This window comes from Sciurus vulgaris, assembly GCF_902686455.1.
Source record: "Sciurus vulgaris genome assembly, chromosome: 4".
In the NCBI taxonomy this organism is placed as follows: Eukaryota; Metazoa; Chordata; class Mammalia; order Rodentia; family Sciuridae; genus Sciurus; species Sciurus vulgaris.
This window is the reverse complement of record NC_136464.1, coordinates 16,898,284-16,912,318: the sequence shown is the minus strand read 5'-3', so window position 1 is coordinate 16,912,318 and position 14,035 is coordinate 16,898,284. Positions and strand designations below refer to the sequence as shown.

Genomic DNA, 14,035 nt, shown 5'->3' with positions numbered 1-14,035 from the left:
TTTGGAAAATTCACTGTGAGTAGTTGAACCTTCTTTTTTTTTTAAATACACTTTACTATCTTTTTCAACTATTGCAAGTAATATTTTCTTCTTCAAAAAACTCCATGGATGTATGAATTGCTACTATTTCCCTCCTACTAAAGACAACTGGATTTAATAATTGACCTCAAGGTCAGAAATTATTAAATTCAAATTGTCCTGAGACTTGTAATCAGAGTTAACTGGGTTGAGCATGCAGAGAACTGGGGTGTTTCTAGAAGCTTCTTTCCTGGTGTAGGGAATTTGGGAAGCTGAGGTAGGGGGTGATATCCTGACCAACTTTACCTTTCTTTTCTTTTTTTTTTTTTTTCTTTTAATACATTTTACTAGAAAACCAAACAAAACCAAGTAGATATCTTTGTTTTCAATAGGGAGGAATGCTGAGTTTCCCCAGCAGACAATAGTTGGGGGAAACTTCTAGAAACACAGACATCACAGAGGATGCTGCTTCTCATGTCCCTTTGGGGAAGGAGAATCAATCTCCTTGACTGAATTGATTAGATTCTTGAGGAAAACACATACTGGGAGTGGGGTAATTGCCAGTTTTTCTAACTGGTTTTTGGACCGTGTTCCACCTACACCCAGGTGGGCTAGCCTCTGAGTTCCCTGGAGGATTTAAGATCACGAAGTTCCCAGAACCGCCATGAATTTTTCTAGCTCTCCCGCCCTCTCCCTCCCTCTGTCTCCTAATCCCCTCAGCCTTCCCCATGAGGCGGGCAACGACTGGACACCAAGGGCCATGACGGGAAGAACCAAGCCCTTGGGAGCCCTGAGGAAGGCAAGGTCAGATCCAGCCTGTCTACCCTCACCTGCAACTGATGCCCTGGGATAAAGCAAAGGACCACGTCTACATCTTCTCCCTACCGAAGTCCACCTGACCCTAAGCCCGGCCATGTAGAACTCCTGGCCTTGCCCTGGAATTTACACCGTGTCCTGTGTCAGGTCTTGTTCTGAGGCAGGGGACACTCAGAGGACACGTGGGGGCCAAAGGAGAGGAGAAGAAGCACCGTTCCCCTCCTCTGGGCAGTAGATCACTCAACCGCCGCGGGTTGGGCCTCCTGCTCCGGGGTGCCCCTGAGTGCCACTGGGGGCCCCCGCTCTGCCCTTCTTCTCCTGTCCTTCTGGACACCTACCATCCCTCCACTCCCCATCCCAGAGCTGCCCCGGCCAAGGGCCTGTGAGCAAACTTCCTCCTCGGCAGGACGCCTCTAAATCCCTTCAGAGGCATCTTGGTCAAGGGGTTCCGAGGTGAAGGTTGTCTCTCAGTTGCTGGAGAATATATTAAAAATTCTTGATAGCCATGCTTTCCTCTTAAATACAAAACCAGCCCTTTTCAAAGGCCCCCTGAAGGGCCCAGAACATGCCCTGACTATAGAGAAGGAAACACTTCCTCCCAGCGATTCTTAAGCAGAGAAACACCCAATTGATTTGGCAGCTGGAGTGTGAAATCATTTACACAGAGTGCCGGCAGGGTGGCCCAAGCACACCGAGGCTTCCTGCCCAGCATGGGGCCAGCCTGCTTCTGGTCATCATGGCCTCTGCTCTGGCAGGGCCAGCACTGCGGTGGTCAAGGCCAAGACTGATGTGCAGAATTAGCTCATGTGTGTTCATGGGGCTGGTGAGGAAGGACACCCAACTGCCTGGCACCTGCAAATTAACTGTAGGCCAGGGGCTTTGCAGAAGCAGCCCTGTTGGGATGTGGCCCAGGATAGTACTCCAACAATGTTTGAATTCACCGCCAGCCTGTTTGTGTTCTTACTCTGAATTCGGCCTGGAGACCCCTTAGGTGGAAGGGGTCAGGAGCCAAGATGAGGCCCTCTGCTCTCTGCTCACTGCCAGGAAGGACTGGTCCCGGGAAGGGAGTGAGACCATGGAAGTTCTGGGGAATGTCACGCCTCATCTTCTCCATGGACAGCCAAATCGGCCCACGGAAAATGGGCTCCCATGGCCAAGAAGGCACCACAGCCCCAGAAAGGTGCACCCGTTTCTGACCTCGGAGGAGTCTTAGCATGGCGAGGGTACCTGAGCCCCTTGCCTGCAAACCTTTATGGTTGATGTAACTATGGAAACCATGGCCTGGCATATTCTATTGGTCCATTAACTAGGAGGCTATTGGTCTTTTGTCAATTGATAACTTCTACAATTTTTTTTTCAAATCTGCTCCTTTATTTGATATTCTGATTAATACCTTTTAATTATCATTGTTAGTGCATATTAATTACAATGGGTTTCTCTGTGACATTTGCATATGTGCATGCAAAGTATTTGATTGTATTCACCCTCCCTACTGCCCTCTCTTACACCTTCTTCCCCTTCCTCCGGGTCCCCCGTCCCCCTCTCCTTCCCCTGTGGTTCCCTTCTACTTTCATGTCTTTTCTTTTTCCTTCTAGATTCCACATACGAGAGAAAACCTGTGACATTTGTCTGAGTTTGGCTTATTTTGCTTAATGTGATAATCTCCAGTTCTATGGGTTTTCCTGTAAATGTCTGAGACATTGAGAGGAGTCAGCAATAAAAAGAACAGGGAGAACAAGGTCCCAGGCAGCGGGAACAGTAAACACAAGTACCATGAGTTAGGAACCGTTCCCTGTAGTGGCTGAGTCTTGTAACCAAGGGGAGCTGCAATGAGATAAGGCTGAACAAGCAGATGGGGCCTAGGCTCTTGAGCGCCATGGCAAGGAGATGGGGGTCTATTCTAGAGTGCTGTCAGTAGGGGTAACATTATTGAATTGACTCACTGTAAGCATCTTCCAGTGTGGACCACCCTTTGTCATTGTCTCTTCCAAATGCTGAGTTTTTTTTTTTTTTTTTTCAAGCATAGACCAAGGGAGAAAGCAAAAACTCTGCTAATGAGTCCATGGAAGTAGATGTAGAGACCTGAATCCTGTTTTACAAATGAGGGGTGCTTTGAAATGCCTTGAAAATATTCCCAGCCGATTCCTGACTCTTTGCGGCTGCTTTCAGCTCACTTGAGCTGTAATGAAGGTGGCCCTTATCAGCCTGAGCTTGAGCTGCCTTAATTAGACCCAGATTCTCTATCTTTAAATTGGTCTTACATCAAAGCTCGAGTTATAATTGCAGGTGATGTATTTGCGAGTTGCATTGTTATGTAGAATACGGCTGCCAGCAGGTTGTGCTGGGATTATTGAAAAGCAATTTGCAGGAGAGGTCTACGGGGGAAAGGTAGTTCACCTCACTAAGCCTAAAGAAAAAAAAAAGCAGCAATAGATAGCTGGGGGTCTTGGAAAAGCATGTTCACAAGAGGTATTTTAAAAACACCTTCAGTATTGTACCAGTTTTATTTTTCATGCCTATCTGGCTGGAGCCACTGGGGACTTGGAGACCTGCGACTCTTAAGGTCCATGTTGTTAGAGGTCATTACTGGTCTGCATTTGATATATCACTGAGGAATTGGCCTGCTGGGGTCAAAATAGGTTATCGGGAAAGCACAGGCGGCTGGTGGTAGCTCCCACCCCGGCCCCAGCCATGCACCAATTCCCCACTCAGTTTTGGAACTGAGAGATTTAAGGCTTACAAGGTGTTCCTAGTAGGCCCGTGTCTTGGGCTGATGGTGACTTCCGCTCTTGTGAACTGTTGTTGCCGTGAACCCATGAGGGCCGGCATCTCTTTGACATGATGATTTCAAATCTTTTGGGTAAATATCCCCACGTGGGATGCAGCAGAGTGGATGGAATTGGAGAAGATCTTACCAGGTGCCATAAGCCAGGCACAGCGAGACCATCATGAACGTGCTCACTTCTCTGTGGAAGCGGAAGCTAAAAAAGCAATCGAACTCAAAGCAGCCAAGAGTAGAACGGTGAGCGGGAAGGCCATGGGGAGTGGACAAAGCCTCAACTAGACAAGAGAACTAAAAGTTTATTTTCTTTGAAAAACATGAATGCAGATATATTACATCGCCTCAACCTTTCCCCCGTGTTGTTACCTCTGGAACCTTTGGCAAACGTGCAGGCATTTTTCACTGGTGACGGTTAAAGCCATCGACGGGGCTGTGATGTCTAGAGCTGTGTGTAGCTCACCCCACAGCAGATCACTCGGCCAGCAGAGGCTTGGAATCACCCACCGTGGAGCTGAGTTTCTGCTCCGGTGACGAACGGTGTTGGCCTTTGGGGTGGGAGGTGACCTCTCGCCTCTTGAATCGAGATAACAGACCCGGGCAGGAAGGCAGCTCCGTTCCAAGGGGCTGGGGTTTGGGGAAGCAGAGGTCAGGTCAGCCACCAAGGACCGGGGTCCAGGTCTTCTCCCAGACCACATGCACTTTTCTAATCAAACTGGCTCATGTGATTCCAATTATTTTCCCATCCTCTCCGAGGGCAGTGGGCCACGGGGAAGGCTGATGACCTGTGAAATTTCAATTTTAAAAAATGAAACTGGCTTTGATTTATTAAAAAGTCAGCCCATTCCTCTGGCCCTGTGCAGATGGAGAGTGGGCAGGAAGAGCTGCCAAATGCCTGGGTCACATCTAATGGCACTACTTCCCCCCTGGCCCAGCCTTGGCACATGTGCAGCACTCCCCTGTGACGCCACAGAGAAGTGACCTGCAGCCCCAGGGCCATCCACACCCTCCTGAAGATGCTGGCAGGGTAGTCCGGGTGGGGTCGTGCGCAGCTGGGCCACTGCAGCTGTGCTGGAAGACGTGGCTTTGCCGGGCGGAAGTGGCTGGGTCAGAACCCTCTGTGCTGTGACCTCTGCCTTTTGCCTCTTTCCTCTCCTCCTTGCCGCTCGGCGGGGTGGAATGCAGCGTCTGTGGGAGCTGGGAGCTCTGGACGTCTGGGTCAGCTCACCGGCCAGGGGGAGAGCACCTGAGCGGGAGCTGCTCCTGGGGTGGCAGATTCCGCTTCCATCTCTCAGACCCTGGCGCTCTGTCTCCTGGGCCTTCGCCCTTCCTTAAAAAACCGTTCAGCTGAGGGATGTGACAGGCATGCCGTGCGTGCACCACACCAACACCCATGGTCTTCAAACCCCGGTCCTGAGTTAAGAGAAAGAGGAAGGAAAGAGACTGGATGAGATGGAGAAGACACCGTGCGCGACACCAAGAACGGGCACGCCGAGCAGTGAACCCGATGAAGCAGAAGGATCACCACGTTGAACAGCAGAAGAGCTGCGTGCGGGAGGACAGGGACGGAAATAGGATTGGGGGAAGGGATAAAACCCGCGATGAACGACCATCCGTCCATCAGCGATGATGCGCCAGGAGCCTAAGAGCATTCGGAGCGCAACCCCTTGTGCTAAGTGGAAAGAAAGGAGCGGAAAGCGGCGACATTTTCTTAATCTTTATAGGTCAGAAGCTGAGCTGGGTGATGCGTGGTGCCAGCTCAGCCCAGATCCTCCTCCTCTCCTGGACGGCGCATGTCCAGACGCCAGAGAGCCGGAGGACACGCTCCCGGGCCAGCCCCTTCCCGAAGGCGGTGGCAGCTGCCACTGTGAGGAATGAGTGTGGACGCTCAGGCTGGGCGCTCAGCCCACGCCAGGCTCCTTCATGGTGACGATCACCGTCATCACGAGGGTGATCGCATTTGCTAAGAATAATTGCAGTGATAGTTAAATGACGATGGTAATAAACCTCACCCCGGGGGACATTTTCTCGTTCTTATGTAAGCCAGGCTCTGAGGGCCCAGCTTGGGAATTATTCTGAAGACCTTGGCGTCCAGCTGACAATGAGAAAATAACAAAGTCAGTGAGGCTTCTGAGATTCTGGAAGACAGAATATTCTTTGTCTTCGGTTAAGTGTCTTGAGAAACCTGCAGGGCTGGGCCACCGCAGCAGGAGCCTGGCATCCAGATCAGACAGCAGAACAGAAACCTGAGACCAGAGCCCCCGCAGGAGGGAAGAGTGGAGAGAAGAACTTTGGTGCGTGTCGCCAGTACCCCAGCTGCCCAGCGGAGGCTGCCTGCGCAGGCCTGGGTGTGGCCTCCTAGAGTCCATGTGGTTTCCAGGGCCTCAACACTTCCCATCTCATTGAGCCTTTGGGCTCTCCCCTGGGAAAAAGCTCTCCCAGTTTACAGACAGGAGAACTGGGGTCCAGAGTATTCTAAGGCCAGGGGGGACATTAGTTGTAGACCTAGAACTCAGACACACTGATCCCTAGTCCAGTGCAATATATAGTAATGATAACAGCAATGACAAGTACTAATCCTAAGTGTGTGAACCAGGTATTTTTAAAAAGGGTTTTTATATTTCATTTAGGCCTTACGATAGAATTATGATATGGATATGGTTATTGTCCTCATTTTACAAATGAAACACTAGGGTGCAGAGAGGCTATGTAACCTACCGAAGGTTGCACAGCCTGGAAGGAGTGGGGACAGGGCACGGACATGGGTGTGCAACCCTCCTCTCGCCAGCTTTTGCCACTCTGCTACTGCCTGGAGGACCCATCCCAACTTCTCCAGGGCCTGTCAGACAAGAAACTCCCAAAGTGTACCCCAGGCCTGTAGAGGAAGAGGTGGCTGTGGTTTCTGGAACAAAGAATTTGGAGATCTGGCCAACTAGAGGTCTCTGTGCTGCTGCACACATCTTAGCTGGGGTCCTACAGACTTTCAGGGGTGCTAGTCACACAACGCTCCATACCCTTAGTTGTCTGTCTGCAATTACCCAGACTTCCGCCTGCCACCAGCCTCCCTCACCCCAGTTCCATCCTCATAAGGTAACACTTCAGACCATGGATTCACCGTGGGAACAGGTGGGATCAGGTCTCCATGAGCCTCACTCTGCAGGTGACGGCAAGTCTCTACCAAGGTAAGTTAAGATGGAGTTGAACATGTCTTGACCTGGTTCTTGATACTAATTCAGTTCTTAAATCTGTTGTGTTCTCTTTCTTCCCTTTCACCCTGTGACCCTCAGCCTGGAATGCAGAGAGAAGCCCCTGAGGAGCTAAGACGAAAATCTGGGTCTAAGAGCACAATTTGTCTAAGATGGCCTGGGAGATGGCAGAGATGATCAGAAAGCATTGCTGTCCTTGCTGTATTCATGTCCCTCTCCTCATGCCATTACCACAGCCTCCTCTTTACCCCTCCTGGCCAAGGACTGGGCTCTGTACTCACAGGAGTAGCCCTGAGCTGAACAAAACCATAGAACCCCATGTCCTGATTTGGGAGGCCCTACTCCTGACCACTGACTTTCATTTTAGTTTGGAAATTATTACCTGTCAGTTGTTCTAAGACGCTTTGAAGTCATGAATCTGTTTGAAAATATGCTGAAAAGTTATGAATCCAGTTTCCTAGATTTGGGAAGTTCATAGATTCCTAATTTATACATAGTATTAAGGGATTATCCCAGACCCAGAGACCCATCCTGGACTCCCTGCTTATACACACATTTGAGTATCAGGTACTCTGCTATTGCTGCCGTGTTCCTTTTGCACTGGTTTCTCTTGGATGCTAAGTGGGCAGCCCTAGGGGCTTACTCACAAAGTTAGTTCTGTGGCCCATGCTTGACCTCTTGCCTTGTAGATTATCCAGACTGACCAGCTTGAAGTCGTTTTCTGGGGTGGTAGTGGGAAGAAGCATGGGGAGACTTCCAGATTTGTTTTAATTCAACATCTTTGCCTTCGTAAACAGAGAAGACACAGATGGAACCATCTGCTTCAGACTTCAGCACTTCTATACCTACTAAACATGGAGGAGGTGAATGCAGGAAAAGCTTTAACATGGAATTAGCCCTGATGATCCATCAGGACATGTTTTTCTAAAAATTTTTTCTCAAGGTCACTTAGAGGGTAGAGACGAGCAACATATGTTTTTAAAAATCATTGCTTCTCAGAGACTGGAACAACACTGGTCATCACTTACCCCTGTTTCCCACAGTCAGGGCAGTCTAGTAGTTTTAACACCTGTTTATTTTTAATCTTCTTATTTCATTTTATCTTAGGCAAGTCTTCTAATCCCCCCCACCCCCCAGTTTGGGGCTACTTTCAATCCAGTGTGGAAATCTTTGTCCTTTACATGAAAGCTTTGATCCATTCACATTTATTGTGATCACTCACCTACTTGGATTTATTAATCATTTTCTTTTGTGTTGTTTTATTTATTAAATATTTCTTTCTTCCCAGTTTGCTTTGTATCAAACGTGAGGGATGAGAGAAGACATTCCGTTGCCTTTTAACCTCATATAAAGATGACAATTTGTTTCCCTGATTCCTTTGGAAATTCCGTCCTTTGGAATTTCCTTTGGAAATGTCCTGAGTCTTCCAGGCTCTTTGGTTTCCCTGAAGCCTGGAGGTAAAAACAGGAAGGAGAAATCTGGGTGCTGAAGCAAGAAGAGAATGGGATGCCACACCCCTCCTCTTCCTGCCCACCTAGGACTCGGGGAAAGGAGGAAGGGAAGAAATCCAAGAGAGCAAGAAGCAGAGAAGGTGGCAGCCAGTGCCTTACAGATCTACCACACAGAGTCAGGTAAAACTCTGCAATCTTAGCCATAGAAAGGATCTACCCAACTGGGGACCCTGCCTTGGTGGCAGGGAGATGCCACCTTCTGAGTCTTTAGGACTGGTAATGGAGTTGGCTTTCTCTCTGCTCTGCTTTGACTGTCAGGACTTTTCCTTCCCGTGACCGTGGCTAATGACGAGCCTTGGACCCCACCCCACAGTCTCTAAATGTCAGCAGTTGTATTTGGTTTCCAGCCTCCAGCTCTGCCAGCTTCTGCAATGGCTAGCCCACTAGACCGGTGACCACACACTAACCCTCAGTTTGGCCAGGCTCTGGGGAAAAGTGGCCAGAACCGTGTTGAACAGATTGTGTGTGTATGTGTGGCCCAGCCGGAAGCTCTTAAAGCCCACTCCGAGGGACACGACCCATAACAAGCAGCTGGAAAGTGTTCCGTCCTTATGCCTCCAGTCAAAGGTCAAGATTTTTACAGTTCTTTTAATGGAGGAGGAAAAGTCCAGTGCCCGGGTGCTCCCTGATAGCTGGGGAGAACTGTTCAACTATCGAGCAGTTCTTGAGCAGACAGCACAAGGCACAGAGGCCTCATTTCTGGGTCTCCGTTCTCCACTCCTTTCTGTTTACAGATTACCTGGCTTTTGGGAGGGCATTTTTCCACCTATAAACCTACCCTAGAGAATTGAGTGAATATCAAATAGGGTGGCAAAGGTATTAAGGCAGGGTGTGGAAAGACTGTGTGCCATCCAAGACCATATTTAAGTCCAAGCCGAGGGCTTTGGTGTGCAAAGACACCACGAGACTAATGTCCTTCACACTCAACAAACGAAAGCCCTGGTGGCTTCTAGAGGAAGCAGTTAATTCCAAGACCTCTAAGGCCTCTAAGGGAGCAGAAAGAAAATATTTAAGGGGAGAAGAACAAAGCACACAAACACAAGTTAATATAAAGAGACAAGCCCAGAAATCTTTTTATTTTTCGAATGGGTGGTTGTGGGGGCTTTCACACATTCAATAAATATCAAGTCCCTATTGGTGAGGCAGCGTGGGATACTATCGAGGGTGAACTAGACCGAAGTAACCCTATCTCACTACCATCGTGGGGGAAGAATTAAGGGAGTGTGTTGAAGCACTCTGCCCAATCCAAGACCCTCAGTGGGGACTGAGCTTTACCCCTTGCAAGACAATACTGACGTCAAAGCTGAGGGCTTCCAGTGGAGGGGATCCACAGCGCAATGTTCATCACCATGTATTTTTAAATTTGTGTTTTTAGAACTTCATTCCTAGAAGTTTCGCCATGAGGAATTAACAAAACTCTGGGACTTTCTGGAACTCCTGGAAAGTCATGGCACCCTGAGCATTAATACCGCCTACCATGGGGGTCTCTCATGCCGAGGGATGGATGATGAGGCCAGTTGCCTGGTGTGCACCTGCTCTTCCCCTGTGGAGGGCAGTTGGTCATTCTGTGATTTGACCACAGGTCCAGGGATGACTCCATACTTCTGCCAATGACAGGTTCTGGAATGGGCACGTGACCCAGCAGAAACAGGTTGACCACACACTTCTGGGAAAGTCTGGCCTTCATTATTTTGTGGTGCAGAGAAGTGAACTCAGAACCTCCTCTTAATGGAGGGCTCCCAGAAATGTCCCCTGGGTTGGCTCCTGAGGGACATAACAGATACCTCATCTGATTGCTCTTGCCAGTCATACTACAATTGTGCAGGAAGCCACCATGAATGACAACAGCTCTGTGGACAACAGCAGAGTGGAAAGGGGAAGAACACAGGCCCTTGATGAGGTAGGTGTTGGTCCAGAATCCACTGGGCATCCTGGCTACCTCTGGACTTTCTGCACAGGAGATATGACACATTCCTAAGTGTTTAAACCAGTTTGAATGGAGTTTTCCATTGTTTTCAGTCTAATGCATCCTAACGGATGCCCCTGATAAACAGAAGCAGAGGTTTGTTTAGATGGCTACCCCTCCATTGGCTTCTGCAAGGCAAGATCCTCTGCAGAAGACCACAGTCTGCACCATGCTCCCGGCAGCTCTGGTTCTTGTGTAGAAGGAGTTCTACTAGAAACACAACTTGTAGTGCTATCGACCTTCTGGATCAAGACAGGTTGAATAACAGCAAGCACTTTTCTAGAACCTGCTGTGTGTGCCTCGGGAACTTGTCTGCACAGTTTGCATAATTCATTTCATCCTCTCAACAACCCTATGAGGTGAATTCTACCATTTTTTTACCTTTTTTGACTGAATAATCCAAGACACAGACGTTAAGAAACAGGTCCAAAGACATACAGCTGATAAATGGCTGGAGCTAGATTCCAATTCGTTGGCTCGACTTCAGAGCTAGTGCCACTAGCCATCTTGCTTCTCACTTGAGCTGGGCCTAGATCCATGGATAAAAGTGTAATTGGAATTTTAAAAGGAGAAGCATGACATTAGAAGCCATCAGTCTCCAGGGAAGATGTGGCAGCTTTGGAGAAACCGAGTGTCCATTGCTGGGCAGTTAACCGCACTTGCCTTGCCATTACCTCATCTCTCTGTGATCGCCTGCCTCTATCCATTTCTCTATAATCAGCCCTCTTTCCATCACTCTGTCTGTGAGAAGGACAGGAAAAACCACAATCGTCCATCTCAGGAAAATTCTGCAGACTCTGACCACATTACCTTGCTAAGAATTCTATCACTTTACTCGCCACTCAGGCAGAAAGCAAGCTCTGCTGTGGAGAAGGCTCCTGGGCGGGGCTTCACATCTCTTCCACTTGGCCCTGGCTCACCCCACCTTTTTCATTTTGCAAAACATTCCTGCTGTGTCTCCAATTTCCCATGGCATGCTAGCCGCCGGTTAGAGGAAGGAAGGCTTGTGGGGATGAGGTGGCTGGCCTGGCCACCACGGTGGGCTGCAGGTGCTGGGGAATGCTGGCCAATGGGACATTCTTCTTGGAATGAACCTGAAGAGTTACCGCTGGCCCAAACCTAGGGTCTCATCTCCCTCAGCTCGGCCCCAGGTCACCAAAAGGAAATGCATTTAATTTTCAAATCCTTCCCAGAGCCAAAAAGAATTCCAAGAAAACAGTCATAAACACTGAAAGAGTCTTGTCTGATTTAGGCAAAACATTCCATTTGGATTTAAAATGAAATATCCTGTGACTAATCTCATGTAAGACTGGGAACGGGTCTAACTGTTCAGTTTGGTGGTCAGCGAGGGGACTCCAGGGAGTGACTATGTCCCCCCCCACCACCACTCTGAGAAAGGCGATAGATCAGGCAGGACCGAGTTTTCAAACAAGGTTTGCAGAGGGTTTGCTGTTTGATCCCCAGGAACCCCCTTTTCTCAATTTGTCATTGATTTCCCATGGAGAGAGTTTGTGCAACTGAATCCCCATACAGTCCTGGCACTTCATGAGCCAGTAAATAAAACCCAAATGTTAATTCTTATGAGCACAGCATCCCCTGCCAAGAAATGAATAATGCACTGTGCAAGACACAGCCTCGTGCATCCTTGGATCGGGGAACAAGACACGGCGAGGCAGAGCTGGGAGCAGTGGGTTAGGAGGGAGGGAGGGAAAAACCACAAAGAGACCTGCAAAGGGACAAGGAAGAGCAACTAAGTAGCCTTAAGGGTATTTGTCCCATCTCTTCTACTTGAGTGGAAGCTCTATGGTCAGGACCATGCAGGAGCAATCATAAAGGACTACTAGGTCCCATGTCACTGTGCAGCATGGAGCTCTTTCCAGCCATGTCCATTTGATCCTCCCAGTCATCTGTGACACAGGCTCTGCTATTATCCTTATTTACAGATGAAAACACTGAGGTTCAGAGAAGGTCAGCCATTTGGCCCACATGGCAGAGAAGGCATGGGGTGCATGCTGTGGTTTGAGTGTGTCCCCCAAAGGTTCACATGTTGGGATCCTAATACTCCCTGCAGCAGGGTAGGGAGGCAGGGTCCGGTGGGAGGTGTTTGGGTCACGGAGGCGGAGCCTCGTGAATGAATGAATGCCTCTCTTGAGCAAGTGAGTGAGGTTTTGCTCTGGGGGGGTCTGGATTCCTTACAGTGGGCGGGGGTTGTAACAGAATGAGGTGGCCCCTTGTTCGTCTCTCTGCCCGTTCCTGCCTTCCCTCCCACTTTCCTTCCATGAGCTGAAGCAGCACGATGTCCTCACCATCTGTAAAGAAGTTGCTGGCACCACACTGTTGTACTTCTCAGCCTTCAAAACAGAGCCAAAATTAACCCCTAGTCTTTATACATCACTAGGGCTCGAGTACTCTATTCTAGCAATAGAAAACAATGCTGGTGGCCCGAGTCTAGACTCATGCCCTCCTGCTCTCCTGACCCAGAGGGGAAGGTGAAGTGCAGGCAGGGTGAGCAACCACTGTGGTTTTCGTAGGATGGAGGGGGCCACCAGAAGGCATAACTTTCAGTGGTGAAACCAGGAACATTCTCAATGAATTGGGTTGAGTATGGGCGGATAGAGACCAAGTGTCCTCTGCAGACGTTCACGGCAAAGAACATTTTCAGAAAAGCAGGCGCTGGTGCCATCACTGTCTACCAGGGGAGCTGGCATGTTGGCCCAGTGAAGGTGAGTCTTGGAGAGCCCTATAAATACCCTCCTCATATATGACAAATGAAGAAGGAAAGAGCAATGATTGCCCCTGCTATGGGTCACCAAGACCTACCATTTCCCCTCGAATAATCTTTCAGGCAAAGAGGAGAGGACATCATCTTGAATTCCAGGCCCAGAAAGTCTTGTAAGTAACTTGTGATTTCTGTTTATTATTTATTAACCAGCAGGCCATTTTTAAAGGCACAGAGGGACTCTCTCTGTTTAACACTGGGTCTGTGTAAGGCAAAAGAAAACCCCTAAGCAGAGACCCAGTTCCCATTTCTGGACCCCACTTTATAAGCCGACGCCTCTCACTTGTGAATTATGCTACCATCTAACCTCCAGAGGAGTCGGTCTTGGAATTCACCCAATAATAATAGTTCCTACCACAAACAAAGCCACACATTTATAAACAGCATTCTCATCTGGGTTATCTGACTGGGGCTCCTGGAGGGTAATGAGTTCCATGTTCCCCGATGTGGGGATGGAGGTTAGAAAAGTTAAATGATTGATGGAAGATCTTCTGGTTTGGGAGGGTGGAGTCAGAAATCAAGTCCATACCTTTTGATTCCATATCCTATCTTCATTCCTGGCCCCCTATTATTACTGTATCAGGATGGTCCAACTATTTTAATAACAAAAAGACTAAGTAGAGAATGTGTCCATCTTTGTACCCCTTTGTGTTTGTCTTTGTATTTCCAAAATCGATACAGTTCTTGGCACAGAACGGGTGATGGCTTAGCCTCCTGAGGCAGAGGAAGACAAGGGAGACATCAACCAAGTTCAAGTTTGAATCCTAGCTTAGCCACCCTCAGTGTGACTCTGGCAGAATATCTAACTCCTCTGAGCCACCAAATCATCTCTGGGCAGACGTGCAGGCAAAACCACCCTCAGAGCAGCTGTGAGCTTGGGCTCCCCACCAAGGTGGCTGGGCACACAGCTAGGGCTCCAGGAGAGGCAGCCACTGTTGTTTTAGGGTCCCAGGATTTGGG

The 14,035-nt window shown here is 48.9% G+C and overlaps 1 long non-coding RNA gene across 1 annotated transcript; it reads left to right on the top strand.

The window, feature by feature from the left end:
• Positions 1-7,620: 7,620 nt before the first annotated feature.
• LOC306660001 lies at positions 7,621-13,365 on the top strand. Its single transcript, XR_013763523.1, has 4 exons — positions 7,621-8,450; positions 9,913-10,230; positions 12,240-12,371; positions 12,828-13,365. It is a non-coding gene; the product is annotated as an uncharacterized lncRNA (long non-coding RNA).
• The last annotated feature ends 670 nt before the right edge of the window (positions 13,366-14,035 follow it).